The sequence below is a fragment of the Uranotaenia lowii genome, chromosome 1 (genome assembly GCF_029784155.1).
Source record: "Uranotaenia lowii strain MFRU-FL chromosome 1, ASM2978415v1, whole genome shotgun sequence".
Lineage (NCBI taxonomy): Eukaryota > Metazoa > Arthropoda > Insecta > Diptera > Culicidae > Uranotaenia > Uranotaenia lowii.
Window position 1 is genome coordinate 182,866,244 of NC_073691.1, and position 14,098 is coordinate 182,880,341.

At 34.6% G+C, this 14,098-nt stretch overlaps 1 protein-coding gene across 6 annotated transcripts in view; it reads right to left on the reverse strand.

The window, feature by feature from the left end:
* The window catches only part of LOC129739415 (band 4.1-like protein 4), a 461,000-nt gene extending 449,511 nt beyond the window's left edge, over positions 1–11,489 (reverse strand). For 4 of the 6 annotated variants that reach the window (XM_055730889.1, XM_055730895.1, XM_055730900.1 and 1 more), the window contains exon 1: positions 10,036–11,489. The gene's annotated coding sequence lies outside the window, so the exon portion shown is untranslated. The remainder of the gene's footprint in view (positions 1–10,035) is intronic. The other 2 variants (XM_055730882.1, XM_055730875.1) reach the window with 2 other exon arrangements.
* Positions 11,490–14,098: the final 2,609 nt, after the last annotated feature.

Sequence of the window (14,098 nt, forward strand, 5' to 3'; positions counted from 1 at the left end):
TAGGAATAGTGGGAGGGCCTAGAGGAGTGTGTTAATGTAAAATTTCATATGTAGTTTGTAGCTCAAACTATTTAGCAATTATTTTAATTTTTGCCCCTAAATGTTTGTACCATAAAAGTTTTTTTTTTCGATTATAAATGTTTTTATAGGAAAACTTTAAAAAGCAAGGTAAAATTGATAAACTAGCATTTGTAAATATTATGAAGGTGTGTTGTAACCTTTATGATCAAGAGAACTTGTTATAACCTTTAAAATAGAGACTGATCAATGTTACCCCAAAGCATCAAATTCTAAACAGAGAGAAAATCGATTTTTAAATCACATTTAAAGTAGTCAAATAAATTCCTGCAACCATGTAATACGTTCATAGGAGCTCAGTACCGGTTTCAAAAATATGAAACATGCCCAATTCCTCTTAACAGAAAAAATAATCGAAAAATATTGAAAAAAGTGATCAATATTACCCCGGATTACGGTACATATTTAGGACCACCTTACAGCTTTTTTCCAATATTTCATAAAATCATGATCATGAAAATTTTGAATAACTATAGTTAAAGCTACTTCTTATGATTCTAATCATATCTAACATTGCATTTAAATAAGGTGATAAGGGAGAGAAAGTTGAAAAAAAAGCTTGGATTTTTCACAGTTGGACCGAATAAAGGCCATTTCTGGAGGACGTTCCATTATTGGAGTCAACTTTCAAGAGGTTTTCTGATGTTTAGATATGAAGATTTTTACAACTACAAACATAGTCACAGCTATGATAAAACACTTGAAAACTAGTTTGGAGGCTTGAAGAACCAAAAAAACTTGTTTAATAGGATTTAGACCATGTCGGAAAAAGGTCCTTTTTAATACCTTTGGGACTTATTTTGGACCACTCAACATAACCATAACCTGGGTATTAAACTTGCTGTTAAATGCTCACAAATAATTAGACGTTGTACGATAATATAACAGAATCATACACACTATTTCAATCACACATTATAAATAAAATTTGGAATTTTGGTTTTATTTTATTTAATAACTCGCTAAAGCTCAAACTCGCCTTTAGACGGGTTTCACTTCATTCGGCATAAAACCAAGCCAATCATAGTTTTTACTTACTTTTTGTGGACTATGCTTTAAACCACGTTAATCTAACAATCCACATTAATGGCAGCTGCTTGAAAAAACTGGACATGCACTAATTTTTTTATTAAGTCAATATTTTTGGTGCTTCATAAAAAATTATTCACGAATTTGGTCTGAAAGTAACAACCATTCAGGGTTGAGTTTTGAGAAAAGAAAATACTTTGTTAGGTAGAAGACGAAATATAAGCCCCATCTAAAGGAGGGGTTTGCAAAAAAAAAGAGAACAAATCCGCAAATACATATGCAACGAGTTTAATTGCTGTAACAGTTTGTTGTAAATTCAACTAGAGCTATATATGTTTCAAAACTTGAGAAAAACTGTTGGAATGTGTAAAAATTACAAGCGACTTCTATAAATACCTACTATAAAGTAAGCAAATCTAGTTTTTTATCCCCTGTGGTTATGCAATTTCAAAATTAAACTGTTGAAAAATTTACTCCAACGATATTTTTTCCCTTAAATATAAAACTTTAACTTTAAAACTGTTTTCAAGATAAAACTTAATTTTGGTGAATTTTGCAGCGGAAAATCGGCTTTTAGATGGTTTCTACAGAACTGAAGCCACATCAAATCCTCTGAGGATTTGAAACACAAAATGCATCAATTGATGTCGCGTAGTTAATGATGTCAGACTTTTTTAACTTATCATTGGGTCACTTGAAGGATATTTGCGTTCTGAAAATTGATCCCAAAGATTAGCCAACTTGGCAATATTTAACACTGCAGAACAAATTTCGTCGAAATTGTAGTATGCTGTCTGAATTTGCAAAACATTGAAATACACTATATAACGGAGGGATTTTTCTGCGTTTACTATATTATCGAACAAACAAAACTTGAATAAGAAAAGACAATATAAACTGAATTATTTGCATTATTGCGCATCAACCACTTTAGAAGAAAAAAATGCTAAGGGTTGTCCAAAATAGGCTCAGAGAGTGGTCCAAAATACCGGTCAAAATAATGATCGCGGGAACGCGTTTTTAGGCGTATATTTTGTTACATATCAATAAACGACGATATGCTTCGATAGAAAAAGCCATGATCTTCGTAATGAATGGATAAAGTAGTCGAAATTGTAACATGTACTACTGTTCCAGAAAATATGTAGCATAGCCAAGTCCCAAAGCAGTCCAAAATAGGTCCGTTATCCTATAGCTTCTAACTTCGACTTTCGTGGAAACTAAGTGATTTTTTTTAACATTTCGTAGCTGATCTACAGTTTTTTTACGAAGCATGTATCTAAGGATTTTTTTTTCTTAGACTTTTAATTTTGTTTGTGAGGAGTGTTTTAGTGAGAAGTATCAAATTTACACTCCAGGGACTGTAACGGTTAAAAATGCCTGGGACGGAAGAGAGTTAATTGATGAAACCACCCAAAACAAAGGCCCTTATTCTGCGCCGCGCGTGACGTGATGATTGTCACCTCACCTCGGAGTCACCGTGAGATTTGTCACCTTATTCCCGAAGTCGTTGCGGGTAAAGTGACAGAGGTTCATTCTAGGTGAGTGACCGAATGAACACTTCTGTCAAAATGGAAGAATTTAGCTGTTTTGATTTTGCTCTCGGTTCGGATTTTCCGAATTAATTTTTTGTGTAACGGGTTAGAATTTCGGTTCGAAAATGGCCATCACGGTCACAGCAAGCTGCCTGAGGATGATAAACGGACGATTTGTGTGACGTAAGTGAAAATTTCGCTCATCAAAGCTGGGTTCGGATCTGGGTCATACTGCCGATAAAACAAAAGCCGACGGCTGCTGCTCCAAAGAAACATTTCCAAAAGGTTTATCAGGTATGTAAAATAATTTGTGTTTTGTACCTGAAATTGTTCGAAACAGAATGGTTTTAATAAATTTTCATCATCCAAGAGAAAATAAGTTTTTTTTTTCGTTTTCAGTCATGGCGAATGCTGCCGGTTTATATATTTCCCCAAACGAGGCTACCCCCGTGGCATGCCGGAAATTGTTCGCTTACCAGATAGAACATTATGGAATGCCGAGAACTTATCGAAACCAACAAAATAGCAGCAGCAGCAGCATCAGATTCAAACTTCAGATTTCGGTTAAATGAATCTGAATCCGATTTTCAATTTACCTTAAGGGGGGGGTAGGGTCTAACGGGTATAAAAAAAACATCATTTTAACGATTTTTTTCTGGAGCTATCGTTCAAACAAATGTATTCAAATTTTTTGCATTATACACAGCATTGTTAAAAGAACACTTAGTAATTTTTTCGTAGAAAAATATTGAAAAATGAGCCGGTGACGGAGCATTTTCGAGGATGCCTTTTAGAAAATAGGATTTGCGGTGGACACTGTATCTCAGCACAGAATCATCTGAAGTCAAAAAATCAGAGCAAAATATTTTTAATAGATGTTTTTCTGGACCCCAACGTTTTTATTTAACTTAAAAATATTTTTATGAAATTTTTGTGGCTGTTTGAAGTAAAAACTACGATTTTTCACTTAAAAATCCGCCATTTTTCACCTGTAAAATCTCCCCAAAATAAAAAAATCAAAAAAGAAAAACGTTGGGGTCTGGTATTTTATATGTAGAAAATATGTTCCAAATTTGAAAAGAATCGGATAAGTAGTTTTCAAATGACGATGTCCACGGACTTTGAAAATGTGCTTTCGAGAAAAATGCGTTTGAAGTTTCTGCTCTTGCTTTCTTGCAGTATTAGATAGGAGGAGATAAAGGCCTATAACTTCTACAGTGTTGCTTCAATTGACTTGAAAATTTGACACAACATTCTTGAAATGTTTTACAATAAGAAAATAAAAAAATAAAAAAAATCGATTTTTTGAAAATGTTAGACCCTACCCCCCCCTTAAAAATGGATTCCAAATTTGAATTCGAAAACTACACTTAAAATTGTGCTTCAGCTTTAGCGTCGAATCCATCATATTTCAATTTGATTTTCTAAAAGTTATTTAATAAAGCATTGAACTAACTGAAAAATGCGAATTCAATTGATTTTTATAAACGGCTTATTTTTCTTTGGAACCTCCCAAGAAATTCATTTTTCTTTAAATGTTCTGGCTTGTCGCTTATTGATACCGGTAATCCTCACCTGTATCCTTCACTTGAATTCCACAATTTTTTTTTATTTAAAAAAGTATTTTTTTAGCATGGAATATTAACATTAAAATGTGAAAATAAAATGAAAAGTACTAATATTTGATTTTAAAAGTTTTCGCCATTTCATGGTTTAAACGTTTCGCAAATCAAATTACATATTTTAGATAGCAATGAAAAAGTTTAAATATATTTAAAAATCATATTTGCAAATAAATTTGTTTCATTTTGTTTCCAAAACTATCATTCATTAGTATAATTAACTATTTAGGGCCTAATATTCTGATTTACATAAATTTCCGATTAAATTCCTATTTCGTCGCCACCTGAAAAGGTACCGACAATTGTCACCTAAAATCGTCACCTGAATGCGACGGTTCTCACCCACGGTGACTACGAGAATAGGGTAAGAACTCACAAAGTTCATCCAAAGTAACGTTCCTCACCTAAACCGACTGCTGGAATAGAGTGACTTGGGTGACTCTACTATCGTCACGTCACGCGAGGCGCAGAATAAGAGCCAAAGCATTTCCTTTTAAGCCAGTGAATGAGGAAACGGTGCAATCTACCTTTGCGCTCAGTGAATCTCGAAAACGTAAAACTTAGCTTTTCTCTAGATGAAACAATAAAAGGTACAGTTTACCTTTTTCGTAGGTGAATGAAAAAAAAGGTCAAATTTACCTCTAAAGATGAGTGGAAAAAATTACCTCTGCTTTTCGGTGAATAAGAAATAAGAAAGTAGACATCTGTTATTTATAGTAAAAGATCATTTAAAAAAAATATCAAGAACTCTGTCTGAAATGTCGAAACGCCTACGTAGACTTTGCAATTAAGATTGTGACCTCAATTACCTTTTCGACTAAATTTACTAAAGTTTTCTATGGTACCTTGTTTTCTAGTTATAATTACGGCGATCATAGGCCAGTGCCTTTCAATATGTCGAAGTTTGAGACATTTTGTTGAATTTTGGAATTTCTCAATAAAATTTACTTTTCCGTGGTTCAGCCGGTGTGGAGTGATAGGAACAGAAAACCTGCCAATGCAACAAGCGATTCTCCAGTTAACAAAAATGAACCAGAAATAATATGTTCTATTGATTTTTTCGGTAAGTCCTTCATTGCAGAGCTTTTTACCAAATGCATTTAAATTGAAAACTATATTGCCAACTCGTGTCAAATTTGGTAAAAATTTCTAAGAGTTTATAACAATCGTAGAAACATAACTCGTAACAAAGTATCTTTCCATGCCATATTTGTTTCCATTTGTTGGCTTCATTAGCATAAATTTAAAACTTATGCTAACAAAATTGTATTGGGCTCACCCCTCTCCTCCTATGTACCTACTCACTGAAAGGAGGATGGTGTGCCAGATGATCATAGAACCATACCAAAATGACTTTTCATGTTAAGTTTTGTCCATTTCTCGTATTTTGTAAAAAAAAAAAGTTAAATGTGTTTTCACTTTTATATCTTTCCGCTGAAAAAAGGTGGGGCTTCAATTCATAAAAGAAACGCAGGTTCCGGTGGTGGAATAGAGTTATTTTTATTCATGTTTCGTCTGAGAGGTCAGTAGAATACAACTATATTAATTAGCGATAGCTTATTGTCACTTTTCACTTCTTATATTCCCTAACCGGGAGAGTACTCATTTCTCAATGAGTACTTTGATATTATTACCCAGAATACCTGGCAACACTGCAGTGTAACTGCTAACCACAATATGAGTTAGCATCTGGTTGCGTGTACGATGATGACATTTGTACTGTGTACATCATCATCAACCTATTGTTCTCAGCAATCATCAATTGCGAATTGCCCAAAGCATACCTTCCCATGCCAAATTTCGTTCCAATATCTTGATTATTTTTCGAGTTTTATGATAAATTGCAAGGAAGCCCCCCTCCCCCTTCCTGTCACCCACTGAGAGGAGGGAGGAGTACCTTTCATTCATAGAAAACTTGATACCATTTGCTTGATTGGTTCTCGAATTATGCACAAAATTGTCTTTTGTTTGGGAGGCTCCTTCCTCCCTTCATGAGAGAGGGAGAACCTTCCCCTGCCTCCAATACACCCTTCTGCCAAGTTTCACACGAATCGGTTCAGTAGTTTCCGAGTCTATAGGGAACGGACAGACAGACAGACAAAAATCCATTTTTATATATCTTTTCAAAAGTTAATTGATTTTGAATATCTTTTTCGTGAAAGTGGAATAATTTGTAATGAGTGTAACTTCTGTAGGATATCATCAATCTTCAAGAAACATTAATTTCACATTGAAATCTTTCTCAACAATTTTTCGGCTGTAAAACTGTTTTGATCAAATTTAGTTTCACGAAGTTATGACTGTTTGTTTTTCTAAATAAAAAGATTTAAATAAAGCTTCACTCAAGTGTTTCCGGTCAAGCAAATTTTAATTTCATGATAAGTAATATTTCCAATATCTTCCAACCTTCGACTTTGAGTTTTTTGGGATTGGGGTCGAAGTTTTCTTACTGTACAATACTTTGAGAATATTAACCCTTCGTTTCATAAAGTTACAAATTTGCAACAATTAATTAAAACTCTTCTAAACTTCACATTTAGCTAAAAAGTCAATTTTTTTTCGATGGGAATAATATTTCTAACTTCAAGATCGTGTTCAAATAAAAAAAAATTACTTTCAGTGCTTTAAGGTACAAAAAAAAACAACTTGAATCTGAAAATATGGAATGTTAAAAAAGGCTTTTTTTTCCAAATTTTTGGCCTAGTGTTATTCATATTGAGAATTTTTTATTGACTCAAAAAAAATATTTTCGTATTCCCACTAAAGTAATTTACATAATAAACAAAAATTAAGAATTTTTTTTTGTTTTTTTTCTCTGATATAATGGGTTTTCAATAACTGTTGCAAATTTGCAACACCATGCAACGGTAGTACCCTAACTAGTTATATGGGTTCCATAGTGTGTTTTCGAAACTTGTATCGTTAAACAGTGTATTTGTTTCCCGATGAAAGTGTTTTCGTTATTAATGATTTATTATCATGTTAAGGCCGTATTAGGAGGGGGGGAATGAGGAAAATCTAATAACAAACAACGAATCCGTTTTATTTATTTTTCCACTTGAAAATTCAGTACTATCAGCCAACATTCGATAACCGAGGTTTGAAGTATTGTTTTGCTTTTTTTCTTAGAGATGAATGAATGATTTGATTGAAAATTACAATGCTCATTATTTTTTACTAAAGTATGAGCCGTTTCTTATAATCAATCGACGAAAAATGCTCTTTATTCATACTATTCAACCTTTTCCTGGAAGCTCTGGAAGTGGATTTTAATTTGAAACTTTTTGTAATTGAATTTAGTTTTATTTATTTTTTTTTTTATTTATAAACTGATTTCAAGTTTGAATTCTAATTTTAGAATCATGTTCCAAATTCTAATGCTCATTCCGAAGAAATCTTTATTGTTCTTATAATTTTGCCAACAAATGATATTTAATAGTTTAATGTAATTTGTAATTGGATGATTCCTTCAAAACTAAATTGAGACTTTGCTCTTCAATACTCAAGTTTGTTTTTTAAAACTGGCATATAGTTATGGTATGATTTAAGATTTAGAATCTTTATCAGAACCAATTGAAATACGTTTTCGGAATTGATTTGTGTTGATTTGTTCAAGGTTATGTTCTGAAAAGTTGTATAGGTAAGAAGCTTTCCATTTATACCTTCAAGCAAACGTAAGGAATAATTTTCTCAGTGGGTGGTATATTATCGCATAACTACTCCTAGCTAATTTCTCGAGAGTCTTTGTAGTCTAGTGGATAAGCTGGTGCGAGTCTGATTCCGATGTGCCAGGCTGGGTTCGATTCCCGGTATCGGCGAGACAACTTTTGGGTTCGAATCCCATAAGAAGCCGACAGGTAAGATGTGTTTCCTCTTATAACTGATTATATGAATGTTTAATCAGCTGTCAGCTGGCCAGGTATATACACGGATGCTGGAATACCTCTAAGTTACCTGATTGACTCGTTCTTCCAAAATATACCTACATCAACACAATACTTCACTCCGTAACAGTTCATACGAAGCCATGGGGTCGGTCCAAGAATGCATGTGAGCACATACTTAGGCAGAAACTGCGGTGAATCCGTGCACCCATGGTGGATAACCAACATACATAACTACTCCCGGCTAAATTCTCAACTTTCTTGGTGTCCTAGATTTGCGAAGTTTCTGTGCGAAAACTATGATTAGTGCAAAAGAAATTGGGAATTAGCATTTATTTCCAGTTGCCGAGTTTGAATAAAAAAAAGGTGTAACCGTTTCATGTTGTTGCAAATTTGCAACAATTAATATTTTTGCTAAATAACCGAAATATGTGAAAATAATAATTTTTCATTATTTTTCCCTTCATGTATTCATCATTGCGCACTATTGAGAATTTTTTCGAGAAAAAAAAGAAATTAAGAAATGAAGGGTTAATATTAAAACCAAGGGATTCGATGTTGACATGAAACACAATTCACAAGATTTGTCGTCTCAAAATTTGGGGAACAGGGTTTTTGGAACAATCTCCAGATAAATGTGGAGTGAATAAATCTGATAAAAAAGTAGTTCCTCAAAGCCAAAGCAGTTAAAGTGACTTTGACACTTTTCAGACATTGCATGTTGGCCGAATTTTGATACGTTTAGATATGTTATTCAACGAATTTAATAATTTCAAAACTTCAATTTTTATAATTGAAGATAGAAAAAATATATTTATTGAAATATAAAGTGTCTTTGAATAAAGGTTGAATTATTGAAAATCAGCATTGAGTGCATAAAATATGAAAATTCTTAGTGAAAAACAGTTAATTTGAGCACAGAGATAACTAAAACTAATAGTTTAACGTAGATATTCACTGATTTAACAAAAAAAAAGCATGTCAAAACAATCCGAGTTTTTCGTCAGTTGCATGTAATCAATAAACGTGTTCCATTTTTCATGGTAACTTGAATGGAAGAAGAAATTTTTGCATATGAAATCATCCAGTAAGTTCAAATAAGCTTCAAATTAAGTTAGTTTTTGTTTAGATATTGTTTTTACCTATTCTTAAATTTCATTTTTTCTGAATTTTCCAAAAAAATTTATTGCTATTCTTGGCAGTAAAATCAACAAAACAAAGATTTTGGAGCAGGAAGGGATTGAGTGAACAAATTGTTGCACGACCCGATGTTTTCTCTGGTTAGGTATTATGGATCGTAATTTTTTTTTAAATCATGGTGTTAAAATTGTCCAACAAACGTTTCATAAAGAAAACCGATTCTGAAAATGTTTTGTTCTGACGTAAAACCTTATTTGCCGTAGAAGGAATCTTAAGGTTCTGTTAAACAATTAGAGAGTTTTTGTTTGTTTTGCTAGGATTTTAACATAAACAATTAGAGAGATCCAAGTGGTTACAAAACTAATTATTTATTTCTGACTAAAATATAACTAGAATATTAAATAATAATTCTGAATTCTGAATTTTCGATAAAATCCCTGATGTTGAAACCAAAACTGAATTTTGGTTTCCTTATGTATTTTCCCGGTTTTGGGTTTGAACTTCCGGTTTCCCCGATGCGATTTTCAATTCCCGTTTCCCCGATTATGTGGCTACCCTTACGTTTTTTCTCCATATTTTAAAACAAATTACGATGTGGGTACGCTTCATTTTTTAAATAGCGTGCAAAGCTTCTCGGGTGTGGAATATGCATTAATTTTTTTTTGTATTTCCATTTTATTCATTAGCTATACAACGGGTGAATTTGATCGTTCAAAAACCTCCCAATCAATGATTCATGACGCTTACCGAATCCTCCGTACCTAACACAATCCTCGTTTTCCAGCCTGTTTTTTCGCGTTAATCCATCAGCAGAAATCCATTTGAACATCGATTGAACGCGAGCCTCCCCCCAATAATCACTTGCGCTTTTCAGCAACTGGACTGTATATCAAATTGCACCTAAATTTCTCCACCGACTATTGGCCGCAGATTGACTGACCAATAACGGCAATTTATTAATCCACACGGACGGAATAGCCGTTCTCTTCACGGGTACACGAATATGATGAGCCCATTGCCACTAAACCGTCACTTCACTTCGCGTTTTGTGCTGCTGCAAAAGGGGTTTTCTTGAAACGAAACTTTGTTGTTGCTGTTGTTATTGTTGCTATTTCACGAACTATCGAATCGAAAGGATCATCCATCCGTAACACACACTAAATGTGGGGGCCGATGCACCGATGCTGAGTTAGCCCATTTGGTGGCACACTTGTACCGAGCACCACGAACGAAACGTCGAACGTCTTAGGGAGAGAGAGATACAAAGAGCTTACGCGTGCTAACGTCCACCAAGGAAGTTGCTTCGATTTTCGGCTTTAAACTAAACCGTTCCAAGACTCGGACGGAATTGTTTACGCTACACTACATCATTCGCCACCATCACGAAGACCTATTAATAGTCGCCGGACTCGTCATCTTCGGTACGGATCGACTTCACCCAGCCCAGCCCGTATCCAGATCCCCGAAAGAAACTACTGGAGCGTGAAGCATAAGCATAAAAAGTGAAACAGAAACCGAAAAGCAAAACAACAACAACAGAAAAAACTATTAAACCGTACACCAGCAACAACTAAATATCCAATAAACATTCACTTGCAGCGGAGGCCTTCGATTGATGATCCTTCCGAGAGACTGGTGCGTGGCCAGGCGACCATATGGGCCGTTAGTTGTAAACGATTTTCACTCGACGCCTATGCTCGGCTGGAAGATCCACTATCCACTGGCATTACTTTGTACCTATACTAGGTAGGAATCTTTCCGAGGTTTGAATTACCCGAAGCTGGCAGCTGGAAAATTGTTCGGAAAATTCCTCCGACAACTTTGTAACGGAAGGCGCGCGGCAATTCCTTGGAACTGGAACGCTCTCGAGCACACCAACGCATTCACTTGAAGGCCGACTTCGCCCACTCGTTCACCCGGAAAAATCGCGGATTCTCCCCGCCAGGAGTCGAAAATCACCACTCCCCGCACACCCACACACCCAACAAGGATTGCGTCGAGCGAGACGTCTGCACCAATCCTGGGGGGTGGGACACAAGAAAAAAAAAACACAAACTCCGCGCGTCTTAGGATCGAACTCGGTCACCTAACTTCACCAATCAATCACCAACTCTAAACGACCGAACGCACTCGACAACTCACTCCCATTGGCTGCGAGAAAAAACTCCCGAAGTACCGTTCGGATCAACAGCTAGCCGGCAACTGACTAGGACCGGGCCCAAGCTTGCCCAGCCAAACCGAACCGAATCAAAAAGGGGAGCCCGTCAATTGCGACGTGGTGGGTGGAGGAGTTTCGCGAGAGACTCCACTCAACTCAACTCACTGGCTGGAGTCGCTACTGACTGGGAGAGGCAAAACTTCAGAGCCAACAACAGCGCTGCTGCCGGTTGTCCAAGGCAACAGCAACAGAACGACAGCAGCAACATGTGCGTGCGTGCTACGACAAGTGGGGCCTCAAAACATGGGAAGGGGAGGGGCTGGAAGGCTGTTGCTCTCTGTTTTGATACCAAATAGCTGAGCGAGTGGGTGGGTGCGACTGTTGCATGTGTGACGCGACGTGCTGCATAGGGTGGGCTGACGTTTGTAGGGCCATAATATTTTTATTGTTTTTTTTTTTTCGAAAAATAAAATTCTTGTCCCATAAGATAATAAAGTTTTTTTTTATTGTAATCTTTTGGATTAACAAATACTAACTTTGTAAAGGGTTCCTATAACGAAGCTTGCAACAATTCACAACTGGCGCCATGGTTATCCCGGAAATCGGGAAAAACAATGATCTTTTTTCCGAGATCTCTTAAATTTTTAGATGACTGCCCATTTTTTTGTAAGCGAAACAAGAATAGTACCACTCATGGCCGTAGGAACGGGGGGGGGGGGGGGGGGGTTTGGGGGTTAAACCCCCCCCCCCCCCATGAGGGTCCAAAAAGCAAGCGAGGTAATCTTCTCTACACTCAAAATTTGAAATTCATAATCAAATTATGATGATAGAGCAAAGTTATACAAGAATAATAATCTTGACTAAAAACTAGTGCCAAAACCTCAAAAACCCATCCCAAGTTCAAAATTCAGCTACAGTTTTTCAAAATTTTCTCACTTGTTCATAGAATAAGGTTGCCCGAATTTTTACAGCACTTATCCGGGCCGGACAAATACGGACTAATTTCTATAAATACCAGGAAAAATCTGATTATTTGACTTCAAAATTGTCTACTAAAATCCGGGAAATATCCGGGCTATTTAGGTCAAAACCTTGGAATTACTCATCAAGAAACAAAAAAAAAAAATTGAAAAAACCTTTCATGTTTTTTTTTAACTTGCTTAAAAAATTTTGGACTTTTGGAATTTTATAAATAAAAAAAAATTATGACACAATTGGTTTTTTAAGTTTGATTCAAGAATGAGAATGAGAATAAACCCGGACATAATCCGAGCTTTCCCAATAAAATCCGGGCAACCGGGTCGAATCAGACTTTTTCACAATTTTATATTAAATATCCAGGCCAACCCGGTTAAAACCGCGCAATCTGACAACCTTATCAAAGAAATTCAGGTATGAATATTAAATTTTAAATTAAATCCATTTAGAAGGTTCTGGTTTCATATTCCCAAAACCAAAATAGTATTTCTACACATTTTCGTATTTTTGATTTAGTATCAAGTTTAGGATTCTGGATTTTAAGTTCGAATAATCATAAAACATTAGGAATGAAAAGATGCTTTGAAACCCTGGTTCAAATTTGGTTTTGCATTTCATATCAAATTTGAATCATGTTTTACGAATATCAAATGCATTTCCAATATTTTGATTATAGTTTTCCGAATATGAAAAAAGAAGTATTTTGAATTCGAACTCGAAGTTCTTAAACTATATTCCAACACAAAATTCAAACATTTAAAGCTTCTAAACTCAGATTCCGATCTATCATATGAAATTCAGATTCACAAAACAGATTAAAAATAAAAAATTGAAATAATAAATTAAGATTAAACCAGCATTACAAAATTAGAAAAAAGACATTCATGAATTAGGGCTCTAAAACTTGACTCATAAAATTTGAAATTAAGATTCGGAAATCGTATTTTTTGTACATTTCAGAAATCGTATAGAAATTCAGAAAGGAATTCAAAGTTCAATTTTTGAATTCAGATTGAAAATTCAGAAAGAAATTTGGCTTGTGAATGAGTTTTTCAATCAAAATAAAATGTTGAGGAATTCAAAGAGAACATGAACTTAAATATTTGCTTGTCAATTCAGTTTCCAGATTTAAAATTTTTAATCAGAATGAATTTATACACAAAATTCAGCTGAAAATCACAAATATAAAGAAGAATTTAAGTTAATTTTAAAAGTTATATTTTATGCAAAATATCCCAAAGTATATAAAAAAAACATCCACAGGAATTCCCTAGAAATTGGCTTTTTATGGAAAAAAAAATCGTTGTTAAAGAAACATGTACCTGATCTTCACCTAAAAAATGTGCACAAAATTCTTATATTTTCTTGTGGCATTTTTTATCATTTTCTCGGTGTATTGTTTATCATTATAAATTTTTGCCTTTTTTAAGCCAAATTACAAAATAAAACATAAATTTAGTTGAAGTTTGCGTCAGGCAAATTTGATCCGATTTTTTTAAATCTATTATTGTTTTAAAGTAAAATTTATTTATTTTCACCAAATGTTAAAATTTTGGAACTTGCAAAAGAGTTTGGAAGATTAGGCTTGTTTGATTTGAGTATAGAATAAGTTTTTTTAAAAGAGATTGAAGGCTACCCTAAAAGGAACTTATTTTTGGCTCAAATCAAATAACT